Raw genomic sequence first — 14,187 nt, forward strand, 5'->3', positions numbered from 1 at the left:
GCACCGTAGAAGCGCTGCGGGACACAACCCCGTGCCTCCTGCTCTCCACTGCTCACCTGGCCGCACTCTCGCTTCCTCCGGACGCCTCACTGGTGAGGACGCACCTGGGGACAGAGCGGGACGGTCCCACGCCTCCACCTGGACCTCGGAGCACCCAGCAGGGCGACAGGCGCCCGGAACAGACCCCACACTCGGCGGGAGGGCGGCGCAGGCTGCGGGCAGGGCCGCCCCCGCGGAAGAAGCGCGCCGCCCCCGCCGCCCCCCGCCGCCCCCCGCCGCCCGCAGGTGGCGCTGCCTGCAGCCGCGCTCAGCCCCGCCGCCGCCGCCGCCGCCGCCGAGCCGGCCGGGCTAGCGCAGCCCCCCGGCGCCGGCCGCAGCCCCTGGGCCCTCCCGCGGCTTCCTCGGCGGGGCCGCGCTTCCCCCGCCTCCCCTCCCTCCTTTTTCCCTCCCTCTCTCCTTCCCTCCATCCCTCCCGCCGCGCTCCGCGCATCGCTGCCTCCCCCGTCCCCACGCCAGGCGGACACGGGGGCGCCGCCGCGGCCGTCCGGTGGCCCCCCGCTCCCGCGGCCAGCGGAGCCGAGCGGAGCCGAGCCGAGCCAAGCAGAGCCGAGCCGAGCCGGGAGCCGGCGGGTGCCCGTGGGTGCGGCGCGGGAGGTGGGCGAGCGGCGCGGGGAATGGAGGACCCCAAAAGCAGCCTGGGGGCCGTGTGACAGCCGGCGGCGCTCGCACACACGCACACGCTCGAAGCGGCCGGGAGCCGGACCCCGGTGCAGAGCCGGGCAGCAGCGCCCTGCCCCGTCCCGCGGGGAGCCAGCATGGAGTGAGAGCAGCGTGCCGCCACCAGGTAAGGCGGGCAGGGTTCCCCGAAGGGACTCGGAGGACGTGAGGGCTCGGGGGTGGCGTTTCGGTGCCCTGCGGCTCGTGTCCGACGCGTTCCTCCAGCCCCCCACACGCACCCCCCAAGTAACGCCCTTCCCCGAGCCCCCCGGCAGCCACGGCGGCGGTGCGGGGGGATGCGGGGCGCGTTACTTATGTAACCGGGGGGCGAGCGGTCTCAGCCGCTCCCCGCTGGGCAGACGGCGAGCTGGCGGGCGGGGAGCAGACAGGGAACACGGTATGGAGGGCGACGGGGGGCTGGCGGTCGGCCCCAGTGGCCCCGTTTCCAGCTGCCGTCGCGGGAGCCTCTCGAGAGGGAGCCCCGCGCCCTCGGGCAGAGCGGTGTCGCCGCGGACCCGGCCGGGGCTGCGCGGGGTTCCCCACGCTCCGGGGCTCGGCAGCCGGCACCCGCCGACAGCGTTGAGAGGGGGAGCCCCGTTCCTCCCAGTCGACCCTCCCCGGCGGCGCTCCGTCTGGGAAAAACTTCAAAGGGAAGGGTGTAGGGGGGCTGTTTTGGCTGCTCCCGTCCCACTCCTCCTCTGGGAGGCCAGCGGGGGGCGGCCCCGCTGGGGGGAGCCGGGGTCGCGCTGGGCTGAACCGGGCAGCGATGAGGGCAGCCGGGGCCGGGCTGAGGGGACCCGGAGAGGTGTGGAGGGGGCGGCGCGGCCCCGGCCCCGACGGACGGGTAGGAAGGGAAGGGTCTCCTGGAGGGGAAAGCAGCGGCGGGAGCAGAGGGGACGGGGGGGGGTTTCGTGAAGGGGCTGCCCGTCTCCTCTTCGTCGGAGGGAGAGCGAGCTCTGTATCACCATGGCGACCTGAGGGAGGAAAGAGCTAAATAAATAAATAAGTAGGAGATAACTCCCCCCTTCCCCTCCCCCGGCCCCCGCCGCCGCTGCCTCCCCTTTCCTTCCAAGTCCCGTCGCAAAGAGGGGGGGCGGGGGGGAGAAGAGAGATCGCAGACAAAACTTTCCGCTCGTGGTAAAAGCATTAAAGTGGCTGGGGGCCGCGGCTGGGAAGGGATCTCCGCACACAGCCGCGGGGATGCCGATGCCCGGCGTGGAGAAGGGGAGCCCCTTTCTCCGGCCGCGGCGGGAGGCAGGTTTCGCGGGAGGGAGAAGCTGCTTCCAGGCGAGCTCCACATCGCTGCTTATCCCAGCCTCCCCCTCTACTCCCCGGCCCCTGGGGATTTGCTTCCCCCGATTCAGCACCGCGAACAGCGGCGCGTTCAGCACCACGGCCGGCGGCTCTTCAGCACCATGGCCAGCAGCCGGGGCCGGTGGGGCTCCGGGAGGCAGCGGGGGCACCCCTGCAGGCGTCCCCAAAGGAGAATCGGTTGCTTCTCTCAGCTGGGGACAGCCCTGAAAACCCCATGCTGCTCCCAGCAGGGTGTTGGGAACCGTAGGATGCCTCACCTAGGGCCGCTAAACTTTCCTGAGGCAAACATCTGCGGGAGCTGAGAGCACAAGTATTAACAAATGGCATGCTCTAAACGCGCTTGCTCGAGCTTTCTTATGAAGAGAAACAACTTCTTGTGAGTCTTTTGTAGTGGTTCTCAGTAGCTTGTTATGGCTCCCCAGCAGGATCGTTCACACGCACAACGTCCATAAAATGAGCCCTGCAGAAATGGTGAAAAATATATGCTCTCGACTTGTTTTCCTGAGGAAAACTTGTTGAGAAATTGCACTTAAGGAAACTGCAATCTTAGCTTTGGGAGATACCCCATTGCTGGGGTGTACAATTGCTTATGTGAAGTTTGTGCCAATCAGACAGACATGTTCAACTAATTAGAAAATCACCTACTGATCAGGAACTGCTCTCAGATATTTGGGCACCGTTTAAAGAAATACACAAAGGGGGAGGGAGGGAAGGATTCAGGCTGGTGACAAAAAAAAAGGTATTTGTTACACTGATAAGTTGTGAATTATTGGCTCAGTGTTGCTATACATATCTCATACTAGTAGTTATGTATGCAATTACTGCTTCAGACTAGGAAAAATATTCTAGAAAAGCAAACAGCATAATGAATAATATTCACTAGGGAAGATAGAGATGGATTAGTCACTTTTGTGTTCACTGTGTCAGGATGTTCTTTTTTCATTAAGCAAACAAGATTTATTTAACCTTACCCTGGTCCTGATGGGCAGTAAACTATAGATACATGCAGAATTATTGGGTTTGAGTCTAAATTCCCAGACAATTGAAATTATTCTTCAACTATAATCAAATTTTCAACTCACACTTGCTTCTAGATTCCTTCTTTGCTATAAATTATCCATTTCAAATAAGTCCAGAGACAATCATATAGGTGATTCCAATCCGTGCATGGGTGGTAGTCAGGATCTCTACTCATGCAGGGACCCCAAGTAAATTTATCTCTAAGAATTGTCATTGAAGTGAAGTCTTTTAGTAAAGAATTGTAGATCCACATTTTGCCCAAACTACACTTCAGGACTAGTCAAGTGAACTAACAAGTTAAGCCTTTATGGAAATAGAGACCTGAATTTCTTCATGGCCCAACATTTTCAGGCTTATCTCATTAGGAGTGTAGAAATTAAGGACTAAACTGTAAGTATGGGCTTCATAACTCATTACTTTCCTGTGGGAAAATGGGAAGAAGTAATAGATTACAAATCTTCAGGGCAGTTACTAGCTCATTTATTATACTTGAAGATATTGATTTTGTTATGTAAGACAATACTCCTGCAGTGTCAGAATAATTTTATCAGATAATTACAAAATGATTTTACCTTGTAAGCAACAGAACTATATGTATATATACATATATATACATGAACATCAATGAAAATCCCACAACCACAACCTCAATCATTTTAGTAAATGACAGAATTCTTTATAGAATTTTTGCCAGTGCATTTACACAGAATTTAATACAAGCTTTCCAAGATGCATTATTTTACTGCAGAAAACATTTTTTTCAAAAGCATCTATCTGTAAACTTGTTTTATATTCATTCAAATTATGAAAGAGAAATATGATTTAATTTTCATAAAAAATCCAACAAAATGAATTTATTCAAATATTTCATAGATGTTAGTCCTGTGCTGTTCTTTCTTTCACCTATAAATACCAAGAACTCTGGACAATGTTGAAGTAAGCTTACTGGTTTTGTCATGATATCCTTCTGTTTTTGTTGTTTTTTTGTTTGTTTGTTTTGGTTTGCTTTGCTTTGCTTTTTTCTTTCAAGAATGTATTTATGTGGTTCTACAAAAGTAAGAAGTAAAGGAATACATATAATTCAGATAAATTAAGCTGTGTCTTCAATAGTAGTGGTTTATGCCTTGTAGAGTACATGTATGTTCATGTTTTTTTCTTTTTTATTTTCATTGTTATTAAAAGTATGAGAGCTCTGATCAGTGTTTTTATCATCTGCTTGCTACAAAATGTTGCTTTTAACTGGGAAAATTAAACACTGATAGTTTTAAAAGAGAGAAATGGTGTTTATTACATTTATATAGATACATGATTTTTAGTGGTGGAGGCAGTTTGATTTGAGAAAACAATATTCCTAATATATAATGCATCAATATTTAATAATGATTATGCAGAAACCAACCAACACTTTCTAAACAATGAATGCTAAATTTACTGGCTGGTAGACCCAAGGAAAGAGTTCTTATCTCATTCCTGCTTGACAGAGATTTCCTGGAAGATGGTTGTGTATATTTTTTTTAAACTGTGTGTCAGATGTATTACTAGAATGCTACTGGTATTTGAAATACAGTTATATTACCTGTGTTATGAATAGCTGAAATTAAAGACTTGAAAATAAGAGGTTACTAAGTCCACTTTTTCATACAACAATACAATTTTTAATTATGTGCAAAGATGATGACTGTCATGAAACCTGGAAGCTTTCAGATCTGAAAAGATTTCAGCTTTTCAGATTCAGCTAAATGAACTGAGTAATGAACATGAGTAAAATACTCATGACAGTATTGTGGATTGTGTGTCAAAAGGACAGCCCACCCCAATTCAGCATACTGAAAAATTGAATGGTAGCCATCCTGTCTATGCACAGGCCGGAGGAGGAAAAAACGCAGAAGTCATGTGCAGAGATTGACATTTTTTAGTCATTATATACTTTGGTATGGCAACTGCAAAGGTACTGTGCTTCAGGTATGAATTATAAGGAGGCTCAAAGCACCATCCTTATTTAACTTATCACCCATTGTACTTCTAGTAGGATATCATGCAGGGCCAAGAGAACTTCACAACTAAGGAAATATATCTTATTTACAGCTTAAAGGAACATTAAAATGCATTTTCACTAGCTAGTGACAATGCACTTTATTGTCAAGCTTATACATATGGCCAGCAGAACATCCTGCCGTCTGATACAGGGAAAAAAAAATTAAAGTTCTTAAATGATGTGCAATTTCTACCAGCAGGTCAGGTAAATGGATCCTCATGGCCATTCAATGACCAGTAAAATCAGTGAAGATCTCTGTAAATGGAGGGACTGTATACAGTCTTGACTGCAGAAGCTCCAGTTAATGGCAGAGGTTGCAGAACAGTCTCTAACATAAACAAGAACTTTTTTTCTGGAGTATTAGTTAATAGAGTTTTGTAATAAATAAAAAAAAAAAATCACCTGAAAGGTGATTGACTCATTGATTCACTATTTCTATTTGTCCGTTACAGCTTCAGGTCAACCATTAATGGTATCTGCATATGAAGTACAACATGATATTACCAGTATAAGCATCCACAAGAACAGGAATATTACCATTACCATACCTCTAACTGACAATAAGATAAGAAAAGGCATTGTTTTATTACAATAGTATATATTACCTTAATATTATTAAAAAAAAAATAATAAAAAAAAAAATTCAGTCTTGTCTATACCTCAAAATGAATGTAAGAATTTGGATGGAAGTACATATTTATAACATAGACAATTCTTCAGTTTGAATATTATTTACTTCCAAGAAACATTTTCTTTCTTGTCTCATTTTGGTAGGAAAATAATATACTATATCCAAGGGCAGAACTGCAGAACTAGCCTTGTTAGAAAACTTGAACTCTCTCACACATAGCTTGCAATTCACAGGAGTAAATTTCAGTACTACAAAGAGATAAGTTTTTAAAGCATTTGCATTATTAACACTGTTAGTGCAGATAGTGAAGGCTCATTCAAACATTTAAGTCAGAGCTATTAAACCTTACTGCCAATGACCTACCCTTTCACATACATCATAAATGGTTCACACTGAGGGAACTAACCTTCAGACTTTGCAACGTATGTGGAGACCTGAGCCTTCAGAAAAGTCTCCCAATCAGAGGAAGTATCTGACTCATTCTAACTCAGAGACTTCAGGCAATTGCTATAAACATAAATGTGATCTTTGTCATTCAGTCGCAAGGCAGTGGAACCTGATCCTTGTGTGCCCCATGGCTAAAGAGAGTGGCTAGAGACAGTGTTGGTGTGGAGAGGAGCTTTAGCACAAGCTTGGTCCTACATCTTACCACAGCCTTGCAGACATAGCCTTAGCCTCGAATTTCATTTCCCTTCATACCCTTTGACCTAACTGCATCAGGCCTGTAAGTTCAACTGCACCTTTAGAGAAGTTCTAGTTCTGATTGCTCCTGTCATACCAGTCACAGCATTTCATAGTCAAATAAATAGTAAAGATCATAGGTTTATACAGCTGTACTGTGTTATTCTGTATTCATTTTAATCTAGATAGACTGTTGGAGCCTGACCTGAGGATGCCACCAGTGCACAGGACATATTGAGACGCTCTGGAGCAGAATGCTGGGGCTTGTTTTCTAAGGAAAGCAGAGTGCTGACATTTGTGCTGAATTCTCAGGAAAAAAAAATAAATCTTCTGGACAATAAAACAATAATGTGCAGATTGAAAGAGTGAAATAGAAGGCTGAAAGAAAGAACAAGATGATGAGAGAGAGAGCGCACGAGAGCATAGTTAATTCAATGCTCTAATCAACTGTGTTCTGCAGTGCTTTATCATAAGCATCCCTGCATTAGGCTCACCAGCTCAGAGCACTTTGCAGCATTGCAGGAAATCCTCTGCTTTTTGCTTTCCATTTAAAACAAAACAAAACAACAACAACAACAGCTCTCATTGTATCTAGTCAATACAGACAAGTTTGTCATTGAAATCAAAGGAGAAATTATCTCACATAATTTAGTATTTATCATACTCAAGACGTGTGGTTCATTAGAATAATGAGCAACTGCCTCAAAGTATTAATTTGAAGAATGAGAAAATAATGACATTGCCTACCTTCCTACTTTTTCTCCCGCCATCTCCTCTTGACACACACAGTCTGCAGTTTCTATCTGCTTGTCAGATCAATTTTCCATTCTTGAAAAGAAGCATTTATTTTAAGTGATTGTAATTAAGACGCCTTTTCTTCCAGCTCAGTATCTGTCTGGACATGAAGAGGTAATTCCTCATTGATTTCCAAGGGGCTAGATTTCAACAGAAAAATCTTCAACAGGCAACGTGTGCTTTTCAAGAATAGCTTTCCTGGGTTCTCTATAGAGTTTGTGAGAAGAGACAGGCAATTCTAAAGTGAAACTTCAGTCCATCAAAGATCTCAGTAGACCTCTAGAGATGTCAAATTTTGGTGCTTCAGGTTTCATGGAATGTATCTCAATTAAGTAAACCAATGCAGGATTCCATTTTTGCAGAAGGTGTGGAAGATGAAACCCTGTTTTCAGAGCTTCCAGACAGAATTGTACCTACTAAATTTCTTGATTTGCATGGTCCTACATCACTGTTTTCCTGGCTGACTTATCTCAAGAATACATGGAAGTAAAGCTTGGTGGCTTTTTTCTCCCATTGTTTCTGATGACCTTCAGCTGCAGTATGGAGCAGCTCAGCACTTCTTGATCTCAGAGGTGGCCTTAAACCATCAGAACTGGAAACAACAGCAGGAGTGGAATGAACATAGATATGCAAGGGTAGAAGGAAACTTTTTTTAGTAATTAAAACCAGTGGTTGTTTAAGGACATCAGGAGCGCCATCAGTTGCAGTGGGCTCTGAATCATGGCCTCTGTGTCAATGTGGAGATGAAAGAAGGCTGAGCTGGAAGGGAAGTAATGGAAATTATGCCAACTCCGGTAAAAATAATAGAGACATAGTGCTGTATTCTCCTTAGCATGCTACTTGCTTTCTCTGGTACAAATGGAGGAAAGAATATTGGTTTGTGCTTCAGCCTTTCTAGATGGGAGATAAATAAAATGCCTCATTTACTTCTTTACTGAATGGGAACAAGGGATTATCAAATCTTCACCCAGCATTATTTTTTACAGGGGAGGAGGAGAAAGGAGGCTATTAGGTTGCAGCCCATTAACACTACCCAGTGTGGTGTGAACTTCAAACTGGGGCTGCCCCATAAAATGCAGTGTCTCTCCAGTACTCTTGCAATTCTTGGATGTTACAAATTGCTGTATAAGAATTTTAATACTTCAGGTAGTTAATCATGTTAAATAAACTAGATACCCGTTTATCTCAGCAAAGTATCCGGCAGGGATATGAACAATTTTTATGAAGCTGCTGTATTCCATCTATTAGGCATAATTACATTAAAGCGCAAAGTGCATTAGAAGTCTTTCAGGATTAAAAACAAAGTAATGCTAATCTACTTTCCAGAAATATACTGAAGTTATTAATAAAATCAGAAAGAGAAGCAAGCAAATAGAGGATCCTATGTATTAACAAAATTGTCCAGCAATATGTGCAATATTCTAGTGATGGTGACTAGAATTATATATAGGGTATTTGCAGTATGATTTTGTGGTAGTAGTTGATCACTGTTGGTTTGGCACTTGTGAGTGCTGAGTGCACATGAGAACACAGATCTCTTGTAACTGTTCTGTAGACATTCATTGCCATTACTTTTTTTTCTCAACATTTGGATTTACATATTTAGAAAGTGACCACAAACTTCTACAGCATCCCAGTGCCAAATTCTGTGTGTGACTGAGTTCTCCATCTCTAGTCAGAGATGCTACACACAAATTTAAGACAGTCAAAATCTGGAAGGGGTGGGAGGGAGAAAATGTCAAGAGAGAAGGAATAAAGACATGCAAAAATGTGAAAGGAAAAAAATAAACAACCCTTGAACTGGATCATAAACACTCCCACATTCAAAACAATTCATTCCACTGTTCTGGGTTCACTCTTTGAAAACGTAAGGCTATTTCCAACTTCTCAATATTGCTGATTGTTATTTCCCATCTCTCTATCCCTTGCAACTAATGAGTTTATCATTTTCATACAAATCAATCTCTTAACAGATCACAGGATTCAGAAATCCATTTCACAAGAAAGTACAACATAGTTAATACACTGCGTTAACACTCGCAGTGTCCTTGCCTTATGGATATATATAAAAAAATAATTACTAAAATATTCTAAACTGCTATCTAGAAAAGAAATAGTACCCACTGTTTATAAGCTACAAATGTCTATTATTGTCTCACTGCATTCCAGCAGTGTGTGCTGCAGGGAATAACTTTGTTCTGTTCATGAAATAAGAGGTAACAATAGCAGATATGAAACACATTCATCTCCAACCAGAAGCCAAGCAAAAATACTGTATAAAGTCAAAGACTTAAAAAATAAAGAAAGCAGAATTAAGAAGTTCTCGGCTGAACTGTTTTCAAAGAAGAGAACTCATGGTTTGTTGTTTTGTTTTTAATTACAGCTGCATTCAGAAGCCAAACTGGTGGGTTTGGGGACTCACTCACAGCTCACATCTTAGAAGAGAATTAAGCTGGTGGATGGTAGGAAAAATCAGGTAGGCCCTTAGAGAGGTTGAAGGGAAAAGATGTATGATGTGATCATGAGGAAAGTAAAAGAAACCAGAGGAAAATTTGCTGAAAATGTATAGGAAGAGTAAATCCTGCCAACCCGTTACAGAAATAGAGTCATGGGAAATATGTGATCCTGTATATGCATTTGATTCAAAGAGTATTAAAGTCTTTCCATTAATTTCAATGGGTCTCATATCAGACCTTAAATGTAAATTTACTTTAAATAGGCTAGCACATAGGAGAGAGTGGTCTGACATACAGTTTCCTTAGTATAGCTCAGGATGGCTTCATTACTTACAACTGTCAGCAGAAATCTTTGTATAATCCAGCCTAAACTTTTTTCTTATTTGTGCTATATAATTCTAAGAGTACAGCCAGGAGATAGAAAGTGATTAACTAATATATTTTAGAAATGTCTACGAATATTCTGAATTCCTTCTTCTTTATGATGATTTTAAGATGCAGTTTCTCACATTTCACTGCAGTACAAGCACATCATACTCCTATGGGTATTTAGCAGTTCCTTGGGAATACAGTAAGTACAGCACATTTCCAAAAAAGATGGCTGTGTATCACCCCAAATGTTTACCAGAAGTTGGAGCCAGAGTATTTTTGCTTGACCTTGAACAAATATCAGTCTGTTTTAGGTCCAAAGCATAGATTTGGGAGTAAATATGAAAATACAATTCAAAGGAGATTATTTTAAAACGGATGTCTGTTACAAATTGCATAGAATATCAGTAAACAGCAGTAGATGAGCACAGCTGAAATAGAAAAATCAGAGGCATGAAAAATGTCATGTTATACTTCCTCACACCAACAAATGAAATATCATCATTCTTATTAAAAAATCAGAAATATGTCAGATTTTTGCTATTGCCACTTTCCCTTAAGTAAAATTTTCCATAAACATACAAACAAAAAAAATAGTGCAGGATCTGACTCATATTGATTTATGACAGTAAGTCTAAGTTTAAGTTTAAGACCAAAGCAAAAACAGTTTAGATCAGCTGTTTAGACAGAACACTATGATGAAGTAGAAACTGAGAGAAGGGAAACCATATTCTTCTTGGAAGAGGTATCATGGCTCATAATCATGCTGGACTAGATACTGTGTGAAGATGACTTTCCCAATAAGTAAGCAAACGTTAGATCAGGCCTAATGAAAATTTATTTTCTTGAGCAGTAAGCCCATTAAAATCCCAAGAGAAGTTGTAGCCAACAAGTGTGTAGGCAGGGCTACACCATATGGTTCAAGAAAAAGACAAGCTAAGGAGCTGGGCTGCGCAATTGGGAAAGGTGAGAGGAAACACCACCAACTGAATCAACAGGAAATCTTAGGAGCAGAAGAGGGACAAAAATGAGGTTTTACTTTTTAAACATTACACAGAGGAAGAACTTTAACCTTCTACAACAAGCAGACTTCTGGCTTCAGGCTAGCTTTTATTTTCAGTGAGACCTAAAGTTGAGTGAGGGTGGACCGAGAATATGTATTCCAAAACTCAGCATATTCACAATCTAAGAACTGGATTTTGTCAGTTGTTCTCATATTCACTTGAGCTTCACCAAAGATGTGCTATCAGGAAAAAAAAAAAAAAAAAAAAGAAACCAAAAACCTCAATCCCAAACCGTGCTCTCTGGTTATAACTGTAATCATCAAAGCGATACTCAATAACCTAGAATTAGCACTTCTACTTAATCCTACACACCAACGTGGGAGGCAAAGAGGAGGAGAACAGTGTAGTTCTGTTGCAGCTAGATAAACATGTATTAAGGATTAGTACAGAGGTCAAAATTAGAACTATTAGAACTAAAGCTTAAAAAAAAAAAAAAAAAAAAACTTCATCCCCTAAATAAAAAATATTTATACAAGTAACTGCAAAATAAAATGTTTTTCCTTTGCGCTACCTGTGAATAGATCTAATAATCAAGGATCAAATCTTGTATGTCCTACAATCTTACATGATTTTGGTTCATGTGAACAAGCTCTTGTTGAATGTATGTGTAAAAATTACTCTATCTTAACCTTACATTGGATCTCTAATGCACTCAGAACAAAGCTTAATTAATATGATTGAATATAAGAATTATGAAATCATTTCACAGAAATATAGAAAAAGTAGTTTATAATGGACTTCTACAGGTCTCTAGTCAAACCTTACCAGTGCCAAGCAGTAGGGAATAATCACTTCCCTCATTCTTCTTGATATTTTATTACTAATGCATCTCAGTATACATTCATCTTTCACTGATTTAAGGGTACACCACTGAGCCATGTACACTTGCTGTCTGTAGAACCCACAGATCCTGTTCTGCAGAGCTGCTACCTAATGAGTTGGTCCCCTGCCTGCATTGATGCATAGATTGCTCTGCCCCAGGTGCAGGACTTTGCATTTGTCCTTGTAGAACTTTTTGATGTTCATAGCGCATTCCTGTTGCTTGTCAAGATCCCTCTGAGTAACACCCCTACCAACCTTGTGAACCAACTGCTCCTTCTATTTTGGTGTCATCCAGAGGCTAGACATGTTAAAAGTCCCTGATGAAATCATTAGACAACATTGGCCCAAGCAGGTATGAGCCCCTGGCACCACCATTAGACTCACACCCTTCAAGCTCAAAGGTCCAGAGAGTTCTTCACCACTCTGTACAGTCTACCTATCTAGTCCACTTGTCCTCTCTTTGCCCACAGACCTCATTCACAGACCCAGTCATTTAATTGTAGAAGATTGCCAGATTGGTTAAGCATGATTTTCAAAGGGCTGTTCCTGATCTTGTTCTTGTTCTTCGTGTCTGGAAATATCTTTTCAAGAATTTCCTGCACAGTTTTGCTCAAGAACTGAAGACAGACTAATCAGCTTGTAGTTTCTTAAATCCACCTTCTTGTCTATTTTAAAAGAAAGGCATATAATTTGCCTGTTTACAGTCATCAGGGACCTCCTCATCTATTTTGATTTTTAATATTATCATGTTAATTAGTCTCATTTTTAAATTTTAGATTTCCTTCCACTTTGAATATCCTTGTCTCTTGCTGCTAAGTTGGCTGCTTCTCAGTGTATAACTTGATTTTCTATGTGAATAGTCTATCATCAGATGATTACTTGGCAATCTTTTCCAAATTTGTGTCATATTTCTAGAAGGCTTATATTTCATTTGCAAAGCTTTCTCCCACAGAAAGTAGGTGTACAGCATCCCAGTCCAAAAAGTGGTTTTGGAATTTTCCTTTCAAAAATGTTACATTCCTTTCCTCAACAAATATTTTATCTACATTCTTTCTGTGTGTATGTGTACTAGAATAGGAAGCTACATGATTTGGAGAAACTTTTAATTCATTTTCAGCAAAACAAAACTAAATGTTAATAATTTTAATCATTCTCATGGCAAATGTTTGTTGTGTGAGTCTCTCTGCATAACTGAAGTCCATAAGATTATCTGGGCATATATAGTTATTCACAGGAATATTAAAGCACGTCAGTTTTGGTTTGATTACTTCTGAGTCTTTAACATGAGATGTGTTTTTCTGATATTTTCAATTGGGTATTTTTGCTCCTAGTCATATATACAAGGTAGCTTCTGCTTTTGAATTGAACTGAAGTTTTTCCTATTCATTTCAGTGGGGAATAAATTCAGGTCCTTAATTAAATTTTATCACCTACATCACATCCGTCTTCATGGAAGAACCATAGTATAGTGATATTCTCCTCATAGACTATGAAGGACGAATGTTGTAAATGTGAATTAACAGCATTAACTACCACATAATCAGTATTTTTTTTCTAAGAGAGATTTCTGATTGACTTTCAACGTGACAGTAGTGACTTGAATTAAATTATTACAATTTCTATCTGCTAATAAGAGCACAGCAAGAGCCTTACAAGTAATTCTGAAACAAATATACCTCTTCTCTGCTCTGTTTTTGATCAGCTGTTTTCTCCAGCTTCTTTCTTAGCTCCAGTAATACAAATGTCTCTAGACTATACCCTAGGCCACCAGAGCTGTTGTAGGTACTGAAATAAACTAAATAGTCATGATGTACTCCCCAAGTTGTTGATCTTTCCCTCACCTTCTTTTCCCTATGCTCCCTCTGCTCCTTATATCTGTATCAAAAAAAAAAAAAAGACATTTTTTTCTTCGTTCAGTTTGTCAAGGCTGCCGAACAAAGTATTTTATCACCACTGGTCCTCTGTAAACATGCCATAGCCAACCTCCACACAGGAATAGAATTCCCATAGCCTTCCTCAAGGCACTCATCTCTTTTTGTACATTCCTTGATGAGAAAGTTCACGGCTATAGAGGGATATTAAAAAGTGGACCAATTCTCCTGTTCTGAAGAGTAGACAAATTCTAATTTTCCCAGATTAGAAGGAAGTAAACTCTGTCCTCTAGTATATGCTCTCACCTACACTGAAATTGTTTTCATTCACCCACTGGAATCATAAATTCTTTCTCCTAACAGAATGACACACTTTGTCTCCAAGATCATGCAGGGGTGAAGTGCTAAGAAA

General features: G+C 42.0%; 1 protein-coding gene across 2 annotated transcripts in view; it reads left to right on the forward strand.

The window, feature by feature from the left end:
• Positions 1-273: 273 nt before the first annotated feature.
• Positions 274-14,187, forward strand: part of KCNJ6 (potassium inwardly rectifying channel subfamily J member 6) — a 162,052-nt gene continuing 148,138 nt past the window's right edge. Inside the window, exon 1 of one of the 2 annotated variants that reach the window (XM_068688191.1) lies at positions 274-844. The gene's annotated coding sequence lies outside the window, so the exon portion shown is untranslated. The remainder of the gene's footprint in view (positions 845-14,187) is intronic. The other variant, XM_068688200.1, reaches the window with a different exon arrangement.

The sequence above is a fragment of the Anas acuta genome, chromosome 1 (assembly GCF_963932015.1).
Source record: "Anas acuta chromosome 1, bAnaAcu1.1, whole genome shotgun sequence".
NCBI lineage: Eukaryota > Metazoa > Chordata > Aves > Anseriformes > Anatidae > Anas > Anas acuta.